This window comes from Periplaneta americana, chromosome 3 (assembly GCF_040183065.1).
Source record: "Periplaneta americana isolate PAMFEO1 chromosome 3, P.americana_PAMFEO1_priV1, whole genome shotgun sequence".
Taxonomy (NCBI): Eukaryota; Metazoa; Arthropoda; class Insecta; order Blattodea; family Blattidae; genus Periplaneta; species Periplaneta americana.
In genome coordinates this window covers 66,516,808-66,537,662 of record NC_091119.1, presented here as the reverse complement: position 1 = coordinate 66,537,662, position 20,855 = coordinate 66,516,808, and positions in this window count along the sequence as shown.

Below are 20,855 nucleotides of genomic sequence, written 5' to 3'. Positions count from 1 at the left end.
TGCAAGGCTTTTCATTTGCCTTCATCTATAATTACCAATGTTTGTTTACTTCCGTTGAAAGGTTCGATTGCATTGTTAAGAAATCACTTCAGATAAGACATTGCACTGTAATTTATTTTTTTTTTTCTCTTTCTTGCGTTGGTTTTATATTCATAACAAATTATCCATGTAATATGTACTATTCAAAATTTTGTATTGTAAACGGTATACTTTGTCTTCTAGGCAATCCTTGTTTAGGGAAAGTATTTGATAATAATAAAACAAGAATTACAATGTCATAAAATTGCGAGATATCGAAAAAATTCCCGATTGAAGAAAGAATGATTTGTAACAAGCTAATGGCCTATTATTATTATTATTATTATTATTATTATTATTATTATTATTATTATTATTATTAAGGTATTCGTATATTTTCATTTTATTTTAAACCTTCCTTCATTATTTTCAGTCGTAATCTAAGTGCTAAATTTGTAATATGTTTGTTTCCCCCTGTTTTGATAAAAAAAATTGTATCTCATAAGAGTAGGCCTAAATAGCAAGATAGCGTGTTCATTTGATTGACTCGTTCTTCGGAATGAAGTCGTTCGTTATGAGAACATTATCAGTCGGAAAACGTAGCAATTTCCTTGTTGAGTAAATGTCATGGCCAAATTAAATTACGCAAACGACTGATTGTGTAACTGGCTGAATATGTGGACAGCTTCGGAATACAGCCTACAATGAAATCCCAATACTTTTTTTTTTCAAACAAACGAATAATGAAATATGATCTCCTCTTCTTGAATAACTTAAATTCCATCGTCAACTGAAAACATAAGCCTTTTTTCTTGTAATAATTTGGATTTTGGCTAGATTCACATACTCAGTTCACATACTCAATGACGAAATTTTATTTCAAATTTATTCTCGAAGTTTATGTGCATAAACGATGTCATGCTAACAAAGTAAACCCCCTACACATATTACTCTGCACCTGAAATAGTAACTTTTTCTTAAAGTCGATTAAATAAATTGTATTGTTCACTACCAAATTCATGCATTAATGGATTGTAGTTATAAGTACGAGAAATTAGTCGATTTTAAATGGACTGTAAGAACAACGCGGTCTATTTTGCTGGCATACCGTTAATTAAAAAAATCATTTTTCTAGATACATCTCTGTTCCCAGAGTCAATTCGTGTGTGTGGAGTTTTTTTTCTTTTTTTTTTTTTTTTTGGCTCTCACGTGGCTTGAGAAACGAGTTTGCAAAATTCCACACTTGAACCAAAAAGTGTCCTTTCATGATCTAGTGCATAAATAATGATATCGTTATTGAATATTCATGGCAACGTAATTAATAATATCAACAGATATGTTTACATGACAACAAACAAAATAAAAGTGTTCTTCATAATAATATATTATTACAGGCTATAGCTTGTTATTGTTTAAGGAGTTTCTTTTAACAACATTTAACAACGATTTTTTTCCTTTCCGCTAAGATCATTTCATGTAAAAAAGAGACCTTGGCCCTGTTTCACGAACGTACAAATTACAAATTACAGAAGAAAAATGTTACACATTTACATATTACAAATTTTTGTGTTTCACAAAAGTACTCATAAATTTGTGAGTGAAGTAGAAAATAACAGTTTCTAGGTCATAGATTCTAAGCCTACAAATTCAATTGTAATCTGTTTACAATTTTACAAATTGTATATTAAAAATTCACAAATTTTGTAACACATTCTTACCCTACTCTTATGTAGATAAACAATATTGAATTTTTGGAGGTTATATTATTGTATGTATTTTATATTCTAAATTGGTTGTATTGTATTTTGTAAAAAAAAAACACTTGTATTCTTTTGATGAAGAAATTGAGGTGTATCAACATAATAGTCGTAGAAGAACATTTCGAGACATAATAAAATTAATGTTTAGTGGAGGTTCAGGTTGAGTCGTGAGTTGACTCCGAAGTTGACACATATTTACTTTGAAGTTAAGTACATACATCACATGTTTACAAGGCAGTTGGTAAGGCAGTCCCCTCCCTTCATACACACATTATGTCAGTTACATGGGGCTTTTGTAATACAGACCTAGCAATGAAAAAAATTAAGGGCCATATTCATAGACATTCTCAGCGCGGGCTTCCGGTGGATGATCAGCGAACTAACGTTTTTCGTATTCATAAACTAGTGTTAGCGACATGATATGATGTGAATTCTGTACAAGTAACCAGTCGATAGCCGGGGCTAGCGAAATATCTATATATAGCACCCTAAATGTTTGCCTGAAGGACAAACGCAAATATTATGTAGGTCAGAATACATTGCATTATCGTCTCTCGGAAGTATATAATCGTAATATTTATCTTACAGTAGGTCTACAAACAGCCATACAGTAATATACTATTTTGATAAAGATATTCCGTAACAATTTTTGTAATAATAATAATAATAATAATAATAATAATAATAATAATGTATTACTGGAATATCGGAACACACAATATTATTTGTAATTGTAACATAAATTACAATATAATGAAACGAAGCGATATAATTACAGCAATTGTAATATATAGGCCACAAAAGTAGACTTGTCTGAGAATGATAAGATTACTATTAAAAACAACATTTACGAAAAAAATGTTCTGTTTAATATAAATCTAATCCCCTTATGAGTAAAATTCCTGTTCGAGGGAACAACTGAGCATAGAATACGAATAACGGAAGATAATATTATACTTAAAACTAAAATAATTCAAATATTGTATTTAAGAATTTGTAAGAAGTCAGAATGAAAGTTTTGTAGGTTAACGTGACAAAACAGAGTAAAATGAGAATCAAATGAATTAAAATGAAGTACCGATATCACAAATTCACAAGATACTTACACATTAAATACAATATGCAGTATATATAATTTTAGTAGGTTATTTTACGACACTTTATCAACATCTTAGGTTATTTAGCGTCTGAATGAGTCCGGGGTCCAGCACCGAAAGTTACCCAGCATTTGCTCATATTGGGTTGAGGGAAAACCCCGGAAAAACTTCAACTCGCCCCAACCGGAAATCGAACCCGGGCCACCTGGTTTCGCGGCCAGACGTGCTAACGTTACTCCACAGGTGTGGACTATATATATATATATATATATATATATATATATATATATAATATATGCTAATTTAAATTGCGTATTCTTAATATCTCCTATTTCTGATTTGGATATATGCGTTATAATTATTTTAATATACGTAGAAAACGGTACTTCAAAATCGTGTGATTATACATGTTTAGTCTATAATAAAGGCTGTATTTTTTGCCAGCAGTTGTGACGGCTTTTGCCTTTTCAAATAAAATACATTTTTTTTCTACTTGTAAGGTTTTTCTTGTAGGAATTTAATAATGTATGTTTCAAAATTTGTTCCAACTGAATTGTTTTAGACATCGCAATGACTTCACGTTGTCCAAACTGTCCCAACTGCAGTGCTAGTACGTACGAAACTTCCAACCAGCGCAGTGGATAGTTCCGATAGATGGAAATAGTAATATACGTTACAAGAGCGGTATGTTGAAGTTTTCATGTTCGAGGAAAAGTTTGAAAAAGCGAAACGTAGTTGAGCTTTTTTAATTTCCGAGAATTCAAAGAAAACATACCGCTCGTGTATCGTACATTATTTTGTGCGAAGATCGTTTATTACATACCTGAAAGAGGAATTTCTAATTAGTTGCAATGAAATCTCCATCTTGGTTTCTGTTCAATGACGGCAAATTTCCAAAACAAAAATATCTGTCTCCAACATTGTTGCTTTAAATTGTTCTGTGTTTACTACACTCCAGCAGGCTGTGATATAACTCTGTCTTCCCCCCCCCCCCCCCAGTCTATAAATGCGAACTTAAAACAAACGGTGAGGTTATGTAATGATTTATTTTTCACTTTAATATTTTAACAATATTATTTATATAACATATTGCAGTAATAACATCAGCACGTTTGTTGATTTTTTCACGGCTTCCTTAATGTTACTTGCATCACGAATGCAGTAACTTTAGTGGAGTTGTAGAGTTTACTTAATTTTTGCAAATATTTAAAAACAATAATTAACAGTGCAATTTAGGTGACATTGCAGTGGTAAGTTTCCAATTTATAATTATTACTATATTGAACGTCTCTAAAAATATATGTTAAAAGCCTAAAGCAGTAAAATCAATATGTCACTTAAGCGGTAAGAAGAGGGAAATTGTTATATGTGTTAGGTTGGGAATACTGAATGTGGAATTTCACACTTTCCGCGGATTGGTTTTGTGCGGAAACCAAGCAAATACGCACGATCTCGCACAAAAGTAAATAAACCCTCTCCTGTTTTCCCCACCTTCGCCCACTACTCTATCAGTTAATCTATAGCCTATCTCTCCGACTGGGGCCATGATACTTTGTAATACAAATTTGAAATCTGCTCTTTCATTTTCAATCACGGTGTAAATTATGAAATATTTTTTGTAGTTATGGTATATTTATATAGTTTTTTGTTTCTTGTAAATTTACTTTCATACTAGCCGTACCCGTGCGCTCCGCTGCATCCGTTAGAAATAAATATAAAGTAATTACATAATTAAAAAAGGACATTTGATCCAGGGAACATTCGTGTTTGATAGAAGGATAAATCGTTTAATATGTTACGTAATTTAAATTGCATCCAAGTAATTAAAATGCGATCATTTTGGTCCAGAGACACTCATTTAGTGCAATGACAATTCCTTTAACATGTTTCTTCATTTTTATTACATGCAACCATAGTTTAATGAAGATTGACATCATTTAGATTTAATGTGTATATTTTATTTTACTTGTTATAAGTTTCCATTGAATTATGTTAATAACTTAATTTTAACCCTTGTTTTGTACGTATTCAGTAAATGGCGCTTGGCCCACTATGGTTCTGAACCCTTCAAATAACTTAAATTATATTATATGATATTACATATTATATTATATTATATTATATTATATTATATGATATTATATTATATTATATTATATTATATTATATTATATTATATTATATTATATTATATTGTATTATATTATATTATATCAGAAGTTACTGTAATAACATTATAACATTATGTCCCTCTAGAGAAACTACACTTTCCAAGGGTGAAATAATAATTAATTATACAAATCGGTTAATTTAGCTTCCGATATTACTTCATACAAACACAGAAACATTCTCTGTAGGCTATCTTTCATAGCTTTCGATTGTTGCTGTCCAAGGCCCCTTATAGACGAAGTCATTTGTTTTTTAATTCATTACACGGCCTTAGATGGCAGTTATTTTAATTTTAAAACTCATTTATCTCATTAAATATCAGTCCTATCAAAATTTTTCAAGGCATAAAACTTATCGCAAATTAATTTTAAAGAAACGTTTGTTATGTAACATTTTTCACAAAAATTAATAATAAGCGAGATATTTCGATTTATTTAATTCAGGTCCCCTTATAACCCCCCTTTTAAATGATGTATTTTGAATGTCATATAGCCTAAAATCTAAGTTACAACGAACTTTATTTATATTCCAATTTTCATCGAAATCCGTTCACCCATTATCGCGTGAAAAGGTAACAAACAGACAGACATACAAACAAAAATTTCAAAAAAGCGATTTTCGGTTTCAGGGTGGTTAATTATATATGTTAGAACCAATTATTTTTGGAAAATTCGTAAATAACCAGAAAAATTTCGGCTACAGATTTATTATTAGTATAGATAAGCAGAAAGTAGAAACAAAAAACAAATGAAACCAAAGAAAAGAAATTAAAATTATATTTCTAAATATTTCCTTGTAGTAATATATATATTTTTATGTAGGTTTTTGTTTCCTGTAAATTTATTTTCATGTAAGCAGAAAGTAGAAACAAAAAAAAAAAAAAAAACAAATGAAACTAAAGAAACGAAATAAAAATTATATTCCTAAAAATATTTTCTTGTAGTTAGGTTTACATGCTTTTATATTTCTTGTAAGTTTATTTTCATGAATATAAAAATTGGAAACAAAAAAAGGACTTAAACAAATAAAACTACAAAAGAAATAAATAAAAATTATATTTGTAAACGATTATACAGCCAATAAGCACGCCTTTCGCCTATTACGTCATTTTTACGTCTCAATAGCAATACAGTACTACTCAATGACGATAGCATACTAGGGTTAAAGGATCCGTAATGATTCGCTGTCTCAAATGGCATCAACAACAAACGGCACACAAAGAGCAAACAAATTGAAGTGGAAGTGGGGAGGCCACATCGCGCGGATGAAAGACGAAAGATGGACATACAGAGCCACCATGTGGGACCCGCGCACAGGAGACCGGCACAGGGGCAGACCAAGGAAGAGGTGGGCAGACTTCTACACAACACAAGCAGGCCAGCAATGGTCCAGAATAGCAAGAAGCAGGGGAACATGGAGAACAATTGGAAGTCGACTACAAGCGAAGACAGTGCCAGCCACAAACAACATCCCAAGTTGACTCAGTGAAAGTGCATTCAATATAATAAAAGTGTTAGTGAAATCAAATTAATCAAAGTGACAGCGAAATCAACTCCAACCAGACAAAGAAACACTAGACACAACCTAACGCGGAGTAGCTCACCGCGTTAGTGAAACAGAGCTACCCTCTAGCAGGAGGCCTTTGCCCTTCAAGGGACACATTAGGCTATTATTATTATTATTATTATTATTATTATTATTATTATTATTATTATTATTATTATTATTATTCTTTCTGACAAGAGTACCTTCTACTACTTCTAAATAGATGTGAATAAAGTGACTTTCAAATTTGGAATGCAAGAAAATATGAGATTGTAAAAATTGTACCAATGCATATTCATACATTGTAATTAATAATTATTAATGAAAACTTACGTCATTGTTTTTTACGTCGTAAAGCAATAGACTGTATCAGGACTTCTGGTACATATTTAAAGAATATAAATAGGATATAATAAACAAAGAAGAAAACAATGTAGTTATGACTATTAGAACTTAAGCTATGACAAAATGATGTGTGCAGTATTACTTTCAAACTTTCTCACAGCTTAACAACCAACTTCCCTCAATAAGAAGCCCATCTGCTTACCAACACGGCCAATGTGGTCAACTGCTTGGCAGTGTACGTGGCGAATACCAGAGCGCGTATAAAGCTGCAGAAGCGGTGAGGGTCTTGTTAGTTCTCATCTATTACACAGCAGCAGCACAATGCAAGCCCCAATGTTTTGTCTTGGCATTCCAAGCGTCCGGTATTCAATTCCCGTTTCCTGTCTGACAACAAGATTTCTATAGTTTTCCTCTTTTTGCGTTGAGACAAGCGCATATAATATACCGTCTACACAATTCTTGAATCTACTCTATCTGTTCATCGGGCTGCCTCCTTCTGTTTTATTTGGCGGTTTGTGCATGTGCGTTACATTCTGGAATTTGTCGAACTATACTGTCTCGAACTCTGAACTATACCACTTAGGGAACAATATTTAAATTCACGTTTTCAGTTTTTATATGATCTCTTGAAAAAACATTTTCGAAGCACAATTCCTTTAAAACCAGCCCATAACTCAGCATCGCCTTATAAGATTTCAATACACTATAGTCTTTATTCTTACCTTCTTTCTTAACATTCCCACATTATTTTCCTACATATCAATTCAAATTCCAACTATTTTCCAGCATATATAGCCTAATTATATTTTGAGTAGATATCATTAAAATTCCCTGGTTATAGCACAGTCTATTATATACAGTCACGAAGCTTGAGTTGTGAGGGTGCTAGGAACAATAGACTGTGCCGGTACTATTTCGAATTGTCTGTAATGAGGCGATAGTAGCGATCCTAGTGGTTAGCAACTATCTATGGATGCATATTTACTACATATTGAGCTTCGTGACTTTATATACTAATTAGACTAAGGTTATAGTGTTGTTTATTATTTAACAATATTCCATATTCTTTGGTTAGGTATTTGATATAGTGCAAAAACAACTGTGTGTTACTGTATCTTTTAAGATTTTATCATTTGTCTTTTCATTCATGTCGTCGGTATATAATAATAATAATAATAATAATAATAATAATAATAATAATAATAATAATAATAATAATAAAGAAAATAATAAACTCTTAACACTTCTGTTTCTATTCAATAAAATATTGAAGCTGATCTTATCTCGTCGTAATCAATTTAAAAGCTATGAAGGACTCTGCCAGTGTAGTATCCATGTCTGCTTTAATTTCTGTTGGTTTCATTTCATTCTTTATGAAATACTTAGTGACAGCACGAGGTTCCATATTTTCCAGTTTTGCCAATCTATTCGGCGCTCTAACTTCAAAATTAAACAGCATAAAATGTAATCATAAAAAAATTGTGAATTTTCCTGTTTGAACTAATGTAAAATCACCGCTAACAATGGCGGCATTGTTGACACGTTTTCAATGCCATCTATGTGTCAGACCACGATCTTTTCAAATGCACCTCGTACCTACTAAACAATGAGTTCAAGATTGTAAGTTTTTCAAAATATTTTAAATTCATGTTCACTGCTCAAAAGATAAAAGTTCTCACTATTTAAATGATAACATTAAAAAATTAGGGTATAACAAAAATATTAGAGGAAAGTGGCTACCGCTAAATAAATATGTTGTTTCTTATATGAAAGTTGGTAGGCCTACCATCGCGATTGTTTTATTTTTCATTGTTGAAGCCATCTGAAAGTTTCTTACTTACTTACAAATGGCTTTTAAGGAACCCGGAGGTTCATTGCCGCCCTCACATAAGCCCGCCATCCGTACCTATCTTGTGTAAGATTAATCCAGTCTCTATCATCATAATATCCTACCTCCCTCAAATCCATTTTAATATTATCCTTCCTTCTATGTCTCGGCCTCCCAAAAAAGGTCTTTTTCCCTCCCGCCTCCCAACTAACACTCTATATGCGTTTCTGGATTCGCCCATACGTGCTACATACCCTGCCCATCTCAAACGTCTGGATTTAATGTTCCTAATTATGTCAGGTGAAGAATACAATTCATTCAGTTCTGCGTTGTGTAACTTATTCCATTCTCCTGCTATTTCATCCATTTTAGCCACAAATATTTTCCTAAGAACCTTATTCTCAAACGCCATTAATCTGTTCCTCTCTCAAAGTGAGAATCCAAGTTTCACAACCATACAGAACAACCGGTAATATAACTCTTTTATAAATCCTAACTTTCAGATGTTTTGACAGCAGATTAGATGACAAAAGCTTCTCAACCGAATAACAACACGCATTTCCCATATTTATTCTGTGTTTAATTTCCTCCCGAGTATCATTTATATTTGTTACTGTTGCTCCAAGATATTTTAATTTTTCCACCTCTTCGAAAGATAAATCTCCAATTTTTATATTTTCATTTCGTAGAATATTCTGATCACGAGACGTAATCATATACTTCAGTAGTGTCAGAGTTGTAAGCTCCGAAACCGGTTGTGGTGCTAGAGACGTCCAGTCGGAGTGTGAACTTGCTTATGTCTGTGGAAGCACCGGAGCACGCAACGAGTTATAGTGGAGCGCTCCGCTCCGTTTAGGCTGTGTGTGACAACGCTGATATACTTAGTCTTTTCGGGGTTTACTTCCAAACCTATCGTTTTACTTTCTTCAAGTAAAATTTTTGTGTTTTCCCTAATCGTTTGTGGATTTTCTCCTAACATATTCACGTCATCCGCATAGACAAGAAGCTGATATAACCCGTTCAATTCCAAACCCTATCCTGAACTTTCCTAATGGCATATTCTAGAGCGAAGTTAAAAAGTAAAGGTGATAGTGGAATCTGAAAGTTTCACATAGCATAAATCAGATTGTGTGTTAGGATTTGGCTGGTTGTGTGGCTGATTTAATCGTAAATTAATTGTTGTTTTTAACATAATGACTGATCGCGGGGACGAAGAAAGGGTAACGAGAAAAACACTTATAATTAAACGAAACTACACGTGCAGTTACACCTCTACAAGAGGGTCATTCACAGAGGTATGTTGCAAGAATGCTAGGGGCTGTACAAAAGTTTGGAGAGCTTTCAAGAGAATTAAACAGTATCTCGTGGAATTAGGAGGAAAACAATTCCTGAACAGTACAGTTTTGTGCGTCTACAAGCATTACGAAACCCCCAAGTAACAGCACGAGAACTACAGTTATACCTACACCAGACTACAGGGATGAGAATTAGCGATCAGACCATTAGAAACAGGTTCAAAGAGGGTGGTTTAAGATCCCTTGCTCAAAAGAATACACGTGAAATGAGACTGCAGTTCGCCACAGAGCATATCCACTGGCAGTTAGGACATTGGCGATCTGTTCTATTCCCTGATGAGTCTCGGTTTTGCTTGTATGGGTCAGATGGTCGTCGACGTGTCTGGAGATGACGAGGAGAGCAATTCCATCCTGAAGCAGTGCAACCTCTTGTTGCATACGGAGGTGGTCTGGGTAAGATACAGAAACGGAGCTCATCGTTGTTAGAAATTGAACCTTAACTGCGAGACGTTACATTGATGAGATCGTAAAGCAGCGGTGACCAAAACTCGAGCTGCAGTGATTACATGCGACAGACAGCCTATGAAGTAAGCAGACGGAGGAAAGGTAAACCAGTGGTGGTTCCTGTACTAACATCTCGATCAATCCCGTGGATAAAAACACAAGCTTTGATGTATCAGTAATGTTACTGCTGTCATCAAGAACCAGTGAATAATTTACGATTTTTCTTGCTTCTTTTTTTAACCTTCCTCTTGAATATAATCAGGAATTTTCTAAATTCTTCTCTCGATGCTTGGTCGAGAAATTCGCAGTTTTTCAAAATTAAACACTTCTTATGGACAAATTATTTAGGATATTTTAATGATTACTCTTTTGAGAAATTCTGTTCTATTAAAAGGCTTTAGAGCATGAGATATTTCAAACCCCATTAGGTAGCTGACTTCCTTACATTTATTTATCTCTCTTCCTGGCTATGATTTAATACACATCAATTCCTGGCGTTTAACAGTTCGTTGGCACATAATATTGAATCAGTTTTTATACAATATTTTTATTAAATGAATAACTAATAAATAGTTATCCTCATTTAAAGATTAAGAAGATTAAAATTGAGATAAAACCTAATAATTTTATTCTTCTAGGGAGAAGATCTAAAAATATCAATATTCATGCACGTACAGAAGTATAATAGAAACATATACGTACTTAGTGGTCAATAATAATAATAATGATGATAATAATAATAATAATAATAATAATAATAATAATAATAATAATAATAATGCAAATTTAATCTTTCAGGTAATGCTCCCTGTAAAGCAGATTTGAATAATTTGAAGGGACAAATTGTTCCGGGGCCGGGTATCGATCCCGGGATCTCTGGTTGAACGTACCAGCGCTCTGCCCCGACCCCGGAACAATTTTTCCCTTGAAATTATTCAATAATAATAATAATAATAATAATAATAATAATAATAATAATAATAATAATAATAATATTAATAATAATAATAATTATAATAATAATAATAATAATAAAAATAATACATTATTCAGCGTGACAATGTTTCTATATACTCCTAACTGAACCGTTTAGCAAAGTAAACATATTACATTTTGTCCAACAGAATAACAAAAATGTTCTTCTTCTTATTCTTTACGAAACCACCTCTTTACTGCTTGTAGAAACAGAGTTTGTAGAGCGACATGATACCGCCACTGCTTGCCTTCAGTACGTGAATGAAAAACACAGCAATGTACAGGAAACTCCTCGTACCCGTTTGAATGTCTCTGATTACACGATGTAATCAGGACATCCGCTTTGGTCACCGCTATCGTAGAGCCTTATGTTATTCCTCAACTGAGGCAAATTGGGGAAAATTCGTTGTTTATGCATGACAATGCCAGAACATATTTATTTGTTTATTTATTTATTTACTTACTTGTTTACTTACTTATTTATCTATTTATTTATTTATTTACTTACTTACTTATTTACTTACTTATTTATCTGTTTATTTATTTACTTATTTGCTAATAATTGTAACATAAAATATAATATAACTAGAAAAACTCTAGCTCGCCCCCTGACAATTTTTCAATTTTTATAAAGTCCATATGTAACTTTTTAAATTTTATTACTAGAACTATTAGAATTGACAAGATTAGGATATTTAAATATAAATTTGTTATAGCCTATATTCTTGACCCTAAATTACTACTATGATTAAATACTGTTGCAGTGTTGCATTTTGGATCAAACAATCTTAAAGAATTCATACCTTTTGTTTCATAACTATGAGAACACAATTCAAAATTATTTCGATTTTTATGCATAAATTTTATTAATACAATATAATAAATTTATCTTAATTTAAGAACATTAAAATCTAAAGAAAATTTTTGAGATGGAAAATCAATAGATTTATGAAGAATATTTTAATAATTATTTTCTTCTGTAATATCATACATATTCAGAAGTGATACAGTGTTAAAAGTTGTGTAATCAAGATTTATAAATAAAGTGGATTAAAATTGGTTTTAAATAAGCTATCCCATCCTATATTTCCATAGTACATAATTACCGATTGAAATAATGTTAAGTAGGCCTATATTGTGCGTAATAAACCTATTAACAAGTAATTCCTCAATAAAACAAAATAATATATTATTTTACGTAATTTATTACAAAGGTAATTAATGTGTTGGTTAGGTTTTAAATTATTGTCGAAAGTTATGCCTAAATACTTAACTTCAGAGGACTCCTTAATAATCAAACATTTACATTGTATAAGGCAACAAGAGTTATGTAATTTAATACCTAATATACGTAGACGTAGGAGGTTTGTTACATTTTTCAGATAATGAGAATGGAATAATTATACCGGTGCTTAATATATGCTGCCAATGACGTGCAGAAATTCATTCAGGAGCACAACCTGCAAGTAATGGAATGGCGTCCAGGAGTCCAGACTTAAATTTCTCTTAATTCTCCAATTACCAAATTATGCTTAGAATCACAGTCAGCCCTTCTGAAGGATCGAATGTTTATTTACTAGTATTTCTTCGTTTATCTATCAAGATGTGATCTATTTGGTTGTGTGTCAGCCCACCTGGAAAAATCCAAGTATATTTATGTACATTCTTATGAGGGAATGCTGTACTTTTCAGAATTAATTTTTTTTTATGTAGCAAAGTCGACTAATTTAACTCCATTATCATTACTAGTTACGTGTAGGTTCTCTTATCCAATAGTTGATTTAAAAATATCCTCCCGTCCTACTTTAGCATTCAAGTCCCCCAATAAAATTTTCATGTGTCATCTAAATAACTGATCTAAAAATGTGTTCCAATTCCTCATAGACTCTATTCTTTATATGGTCGTCTTTCTCTTCTGTAGGGACATGAGCATTTATAACTACGATATCGCACCATCTACCCTTAACTACTAAATATGATAATCTGTCACTGATAAATTCGACCTTTTTTATTGCTGATTTTATTATTTTATTAATAAAGAATCCTATCCCTAATAGGTGACTATTCTTTCCTTCCCTATAGTACAACAAGTAATCTCCTATTGGCAATATGCCTCCTGTACTTCCCTAAAGTCTATTCTATATCTAGCTAGTTCTTTTGCTACTAATGTGACCTCTCCTGTTCTATATAGACTTATAACATTCCAAGTGCCAAATCTCATATCCTTATTCCTTTGTTGTGGTAGCGCCAAAGAATCAGTCCCATTTCGAGGCTTATTTTGGGGTTTCGTAACAAGCTGTTTTTTACGGTGATGGGTTGTTAGCCCTTCTCCCAACCCCCAAGCTGGAGGACCACTCCTTATCGACTGTCCGCGACTGCTTATTCGATATATTCGCAGCTACCCTGCATATCATAATACACTACTATCTTAAATTGACTAAGCATATTTAGAATTAAATCAATGTACGGTATCTCTCAAAGAACGCTATGAAATTTTTCATATAAAACAATTTATTATCTCGAAAAGGTAGAAAAAGCGAGAAAAATGTATATTTTTTTTAAATATCTCAAAAGAATACCCCTGAAATTATTGATATTACTTATAGTTCGCCTCTTACCTCATTTTTTGCAACGAAACGTTTTCAGCTTCAATTCCACTGTCATTTACTACCAAATACTCGGAATCACACCGTTCTTGCACTAAAAAATCAGGCATTTTTTTAACATATGAAACAAGGAAAACATTAATTTGACCGAAAAGTGGAGTCATTCCTTTTTGGCACGGAGCCCTTCAATTCTTCTTATACTGTAGTTAGTTTTTATTATGTATATCTACATTTAAATGCGAGGTGAATCTTAAAAGACTCATTAGTAATTTCGCTTAAGAGTGTAAGCATATGCCTTCCTTCTCGGATTCTACAATTTGCTGCAATTGAAGCGTTTTAAACACTTTCTTGTATAGAAATCCATCCACATATAACAAAAAAGGCTTACTAGTGACCGATAATCGCTTAAAAAAGGATTTGTTCAATATTCGTGGCGTCATCTGGCCTGAGAAGGAGGGAACATAAACCAGAAGTTCCCAAACTTTTGAGTGTCATGGATCCCTTAAAATTAGAACTTCATTTTGGCAGACCCCCTTAAATGTTTCGCATAATTTACTCTGTAAGCTATATATTAAATATTTGCATAATGCAGTGAATTAAACATATTAAGTACTTAATAATTGGTTAGAGATATTAAATCATAAATGTAGTTGAATTAAATCTAAGAACACGTATATTCAAAGATATTTTATACCTTATATCACGTCATTGCTGTCAAAAATTAAATCAGTTTTTAATGTTGTTAATGGGATGGTTGATATTGCCTTGAAGCTATCAGTTTTGTGAAGTATAGTGAAATGGTATATAATCTTAAGTAGCAAATCCGACTCAACTTTAAGTTTGCTAAATTTCTGCTTCAAGAAGACTAGAGCAGAAAATGTAGACTCAAGTGTGTTGGTGCAACTCTCATTGTTATAGGCCTATTTCAATTTGGGAAATATTTTACTTAGGCCCTACTTATTCGTCTGGTAGAATTAAGGCCTTCAGGCCTTCTCTTCTACTTAACCAGAAGTAACTACTATAAACCATATGATTTACAATATCATAAGCTAAAATAGATACACTAAAATGATTTTACAAGACAATAATGGAATAAAAAGATTGAAATAGAACGCTTGACCTAAACATAAGCTACACTAAGAATTAAATAATAGGGCTATTATTAAGTGATTAGCTATATTACGAGTAAGTCTAGTAATTACACACAAATAGTAAAATTAATAGAGAAAGAAGTTAAAAGTGTGAGTAGACAAAACATATTATAGATTTAGGCCTAATGATACTGAGGTGTTTGATCAGCCCTGGGGACAAGATGGCAAGTGGAAGGGACGCGGAAACCCCCGCCTATGTCCGTTTCAGTTATACTGCCTTATAAACAAACGAAAAGTAAGGTTCTATGCATCAGTGGTGGATTTTAAGCGACCAGCAAGAGCCGAAAGTTCGTAAAAGCCTGATACAATCCGTCACTGACCGTCCTGTCCGCTAGTACAGCACCAAAACATGACTGTCTCAGGGAAAAGGTGAAGTGAGGAGTTAAGGGGTGGTCTGGAATTACTCAATCGAACTAATAGCGCCCAGGCCTGTGTTACATAGTTTAAAAGAAGAATTTTCAATCTATGATAGGAAGGGGGAGGGATTTTCAAGCTTTGGCAAGTGACACTGTGGAAGATAAAGTATAGTGTGGTGTTGTGTGAAAGAATTGTTAGGAGAGGGCATTTTTGGGAACGGATGTCAAAGTTGGAAAATCAGAAAGCCAACTGAAACGATTTGATAATTACTACGAAAGATCACAATTAGAATCTGCATCTCTTGCAGCAGACACAATTGCAAATGTTTACTGCCGCAGTGAATTTGGATACCTCGTTGTCTTTCTACCCTCAGTTCCACTTTGCACACTTTACAGAATATGTTACCATTCCTTATACAAAAATAATCATTTCCAAATTCCGAAATAAACAACTGCAGTGTAGATATTGGTGGCGGCATTTGTTTCCTGGTGCGCCTCCTCTATAACTGAGCAGGATCACAATAAACTCATCGACATACAAACATACATAAGTCAGAACTTATAGAGATCTCCTAACCTGGTTGTGCCTTTGACTGACGTCATTAATGTACCAGGAGAAACTACTCCATCCTTATTTAGCTCTTGTGACAAACATGCGAAGCCTGATAATCACATATAGGGAAATACATTCCGCTGTAGGCTACAAGTATTAACTTAAAAAAGAATGAATGCATATGAATACGATCACAAAACTAAAGAAAGAGTACAATTCGTATAATCAGTTTGGGTTACATTGAAACAATGACATTTACCTAGATGTTCTTGCAAGTCTGAGAATTTGTGTATTCCAAGTAAGACTTTTGTCCATATAATTCCTAATTTTGTAACAGTTTCATTGTAATATATTTGAAAACTGACATGTATTGCAGGGAGTAATGTGTTCGTATCTATACTGCTCAGCAAACGATGATGATCGCTTGTGTAATATATGAATATATGGGCGTTCATGCAACCAAAGTCATAAGAAACACGATTTTTAAGCTCGTATGAGAAGATAATTCAAATACCTCTTCTTTTTCTTGATGCTGTCACCAAGAAGATTTTTTATCAAATTGTTTATTTTATTTTAGGAAGGAAAATATACCATTAATTTTAATGTGACTGAATCAACATGTTTACATTTGCAAGGATAATGGACGAGAGGTCATCATCGAGGTTACTAGAATGTCACTGAGATTGGCAAATGAATAGAAATTTACATTGCTAACTCGACGGGATCATAAGTTCAGTTTATTTATCGTTGCTTCAGCCTTATTATCAACGGTGAATGCTGTTGAAGTTGGATGCCGCAGACTGAAATTTATGGAATTTAAGAAACTGCAAATATCAAATACGCAGGTCAAATATACAATTCGAGAAAAATGCTTCAGGCATCGTATTCTTCATAAAGATTACTTTTGGAACCTAAATTAATCTTTACGTAGATTCTTCGTCCAACAGTGCATATTACTGTGCAATCCCGGCCACCAAGTCATTCAATTGAATGCGCTCCTTGTACAATGGCAGTTGACTTAATATATGTCAACATACTGTATATGTCGAACTTGGAGTCAGGCCACAAAGGGAAAAACACTAGAGGAGAGGGATTCGATCATGTGCTGTGGATTGAACTTCGGCGTAGCTCAGTGGTTTGAAAACTTGGTACGTAGAACCAAGGACCCGGGTTCGATCCCCGGCGCCGGAGCAAATTTTTCTCTAATAATCATTGTTATCGTATTCTTGTTTAACTTTGTGAGATAAACAAAAAAATATTTCAATAAGTTGATAGGCCATAATAAATTATGCACAATTAAAATGTCGTTTGAAAACACGTCTTGGTTCTGCGGACCCCAAGGGTTGAGAACTGCTGACTTAAGACTAAACTCGTAAGAGAAATTAAAAATAATTCCCTGTATAATTAATATTAGAAAATCGTTATTTATTCGATCCGAGCCACGCCATTTCGTTTTTCATTTATCTAACGTCTGAATTTATTTGGAACAAATCATCATTTTGTGTTTTCAGTTTTCATATAAAGACACATTTTTCCGTATCTTTACCTGATAAATTGACTCATATACAGGATGTTTCAGTAGGAATAGTAAATATTTTAGGAGGTGTAGTATAGACGAATTCCAATTCTTATTGGGTACAGAGATACTGTGTTAGAATGTAACCCAAGAAAGTGTTAAGCAAAGGCAAATGATTACGTTCAATTTACTGTTCCTTCTGAAACACTCTATATAAATATTGAATGCGTGGATAACGTATGCGCCTCCCATTCAAGTAGTCCGTTGTTCGATTCCCGACATGGACAATGGTAAAGATTTGTCTTCAGACAAGGGACTGGGTGTTTGTCACGTGTCATATGCTGTCCTGTGTTGTCTCAGCGGTTCCCCTGTGCCCGTGCGGGCACACGACGAGGCTAGCGTTGATCTTCCACCACATCACATTGAATTGGCGGTAGGAAAATAAATAAAACATGGCAAAGGAAGAAAGAAGATACTGAATATGAACAAAATTCCGCTAATAGATTACGACAATTGCTGTATGCAAGCAGACTGCATGATCGAACCACTTCTTCGGTATTACGGATTCTGAAAACGTGTATTTCCGTTAAAATCTCAAAATTGAATTCTTGCAACATGACAATACTTTGCATAATGAGCAAGAGAAAATGTGATCATCTGACCATGCTTAAATTGACAAAATATTTCTTTAAAAATTAGTTGTTTTATAAAATTAATCTTAATATGTATAATAAGAATATTCCCTTCCATTTCTACAGGGGCATCATTTTATCTTTACTTCAATTTTTATTGCACCTGAGTTTTTGAATATACTTCACTCCCACCCCTTCTACTAGTGAACTTCCACCCAAGGCCGCATATGCGTCTAAGTCGTCTTATGGTCACAGTATACAGTATTGAGTGAGTGAATAGAGTACGTTCCAGAAATGTGGTCGTATTTTCCAGTGAATAAAGTGAATTCATATAGAATCATATCTTCCCACAGGTACTATATCCGTTTGGTTACGTCGCATCCCTGTTTCCAACATCCGTTTCTACTGGCCCCTCTGTAAATATTAGTGGTTGGGTTGTCTTAGTTCTTTTCTGAAAATATTTGCTGTCAGGAATTGGACGTCTACGTAATATTATACAACTGTTTAAAATAATTTAAATAAAAAGGCGTGGTTAAATAACTGTCACGTTATCCCCCCCCCTTTCTACGACCTTGCGACATAACTACTTGGACGGACAGTAGACAGCAATCTGAGTAAATTTACCTGTGCGAATCAGGCAGAAGTGAAGTGATTACAATACGTAAGGTACTCTGTTATAGAGTAGGTACAGAATTATTATTTCAAGAGGCACAGGATTATGGCCCCCAATGTGGATTGATGCTTTGCATTATTTCTTTTGGGCTTACTGTAAAACAGTTGTTTGTTAAACATCCTCCAACAATAGAAGAATAAAGGAATTACATTCCAGAAACAATACATTCAATTTCAAAAGATACGCTTAAGACGTGTTCGATAATATGCACAAAAGAAGAATGAACGGCCATCATTTTCAACAATTTGTTTAAATATCCAGATTTTTATTATTTTTCAATTTAAATGTACTCTCCATATTGTATGCTAATGTGCTGTAGACAGTGCATTATTATTATACAATGTATAATGAATACCAGTGGCGGCTCGTGGGTATTGAATTAAGGGGGGCTGCATACAAAAATAAACCAAGCAACTTACTTTATTTAAAGATTAGTCCCATGCGCCTTATCTTGTAAGTTGTGTCTAAATGAGACGGGCTCATGTTAGTAGATTTTCTGGTATTTAAAAGAATCCTGCAGGACAAAATTCCGGCATACCGGCGACGCTGATATAACCCCTGCAGTTGCGAGTGTCGTTAAATAAACCATAATTTAATTTTTTATATGCAGATTTGAACCTTAGAAATATCTAACTGGCGATGTTGTAGTTGGTTGTGTAATATATATACATGATAACATCAATAAATGAAAAAAATAACTGAGCTAGAAATTGAATTCAGGATATTCAAGAGTAAGCACCAGGGCGCTTGCCTCATTTATTGTGATGTTAGATGTTTCAGATTCCATTATGGTTTGAATACATTCTAGCAATGGTTCCTTCTTCTCATGAACAACATTTAATGTTCTTATTTTAAATTCATCTTGTTGCCCCAGCTGATAGAATTGTCTTTGAAACACATTAATCTAATACAGACTGTGTGTAGATCGAGAGAAGAAAGCAGGGATACTGGATAAATTAGCAAAAAATGTGCGAGCCTTTGTATTTTGTTTAGCGGTTCTTTCCATTATGAGATTCAACTGATGGGCACTTAATTTCACATTTCTCCTGAATAGTTAAGATACTGAACTGAATAGACTGTAAATATTGTACAGAATTAAATATTGTCGCACTTGTTATACTCACAACATTAAAGAAAATGTATTTAAAACTGCGCGCTACTGACAAACTGCTGCAAATTTTGCAGCGCCTGGAAACTCTGGATTCACGGCAAGGGGCGGCAGGGAGGAGGGGTAAAACTAACGCGCAAAGCATCCGAGACGACACTGGCAGCTCCAGGGGAGGAAGTGGCTTCACCCTATAGTCCTTGTCTCTGATTTCGCTCTGGCAGCACCAGGGGAGGAAGTGATTTCACTAACGATTGCGTGCATGTCATTGAGAGCGAATTTTTTTTTTTAATTCGAGCCGCTAAATAGAGACTGTATAATAAATGTTTTTCACAACATAAAACGAGACAAGAGCCACAAATGTCTGGGGGTACTGCAGCTCCGCAGCCCCTCTTCGAAAGCCGCCCCTGATGAATACGTCCGCCTGGATAGTTCAGTTAGTGAGTAAAAACACTTATTGTTAATACTGTACTGAAAATCGTAATAGTTCCTAGTTTACGTAAATGGATGCACAATTTTTCTTCCCTCCTATACCTAGTGAAGTGATTTGTTTGTATTTTACACTAGTACGAGTGTCATCAAACTCCGGTCGTGGAAGGGGATAGGCCTATCATAGTGCTTGCGGTTCTCAACCGTTAATCCAAAGGTATAGCCAGGTTAATATTAGAAATTTTAGTAAAAACAAAATGATGACCCGGTAATTTATGTCATTGTCGTATGTTACATT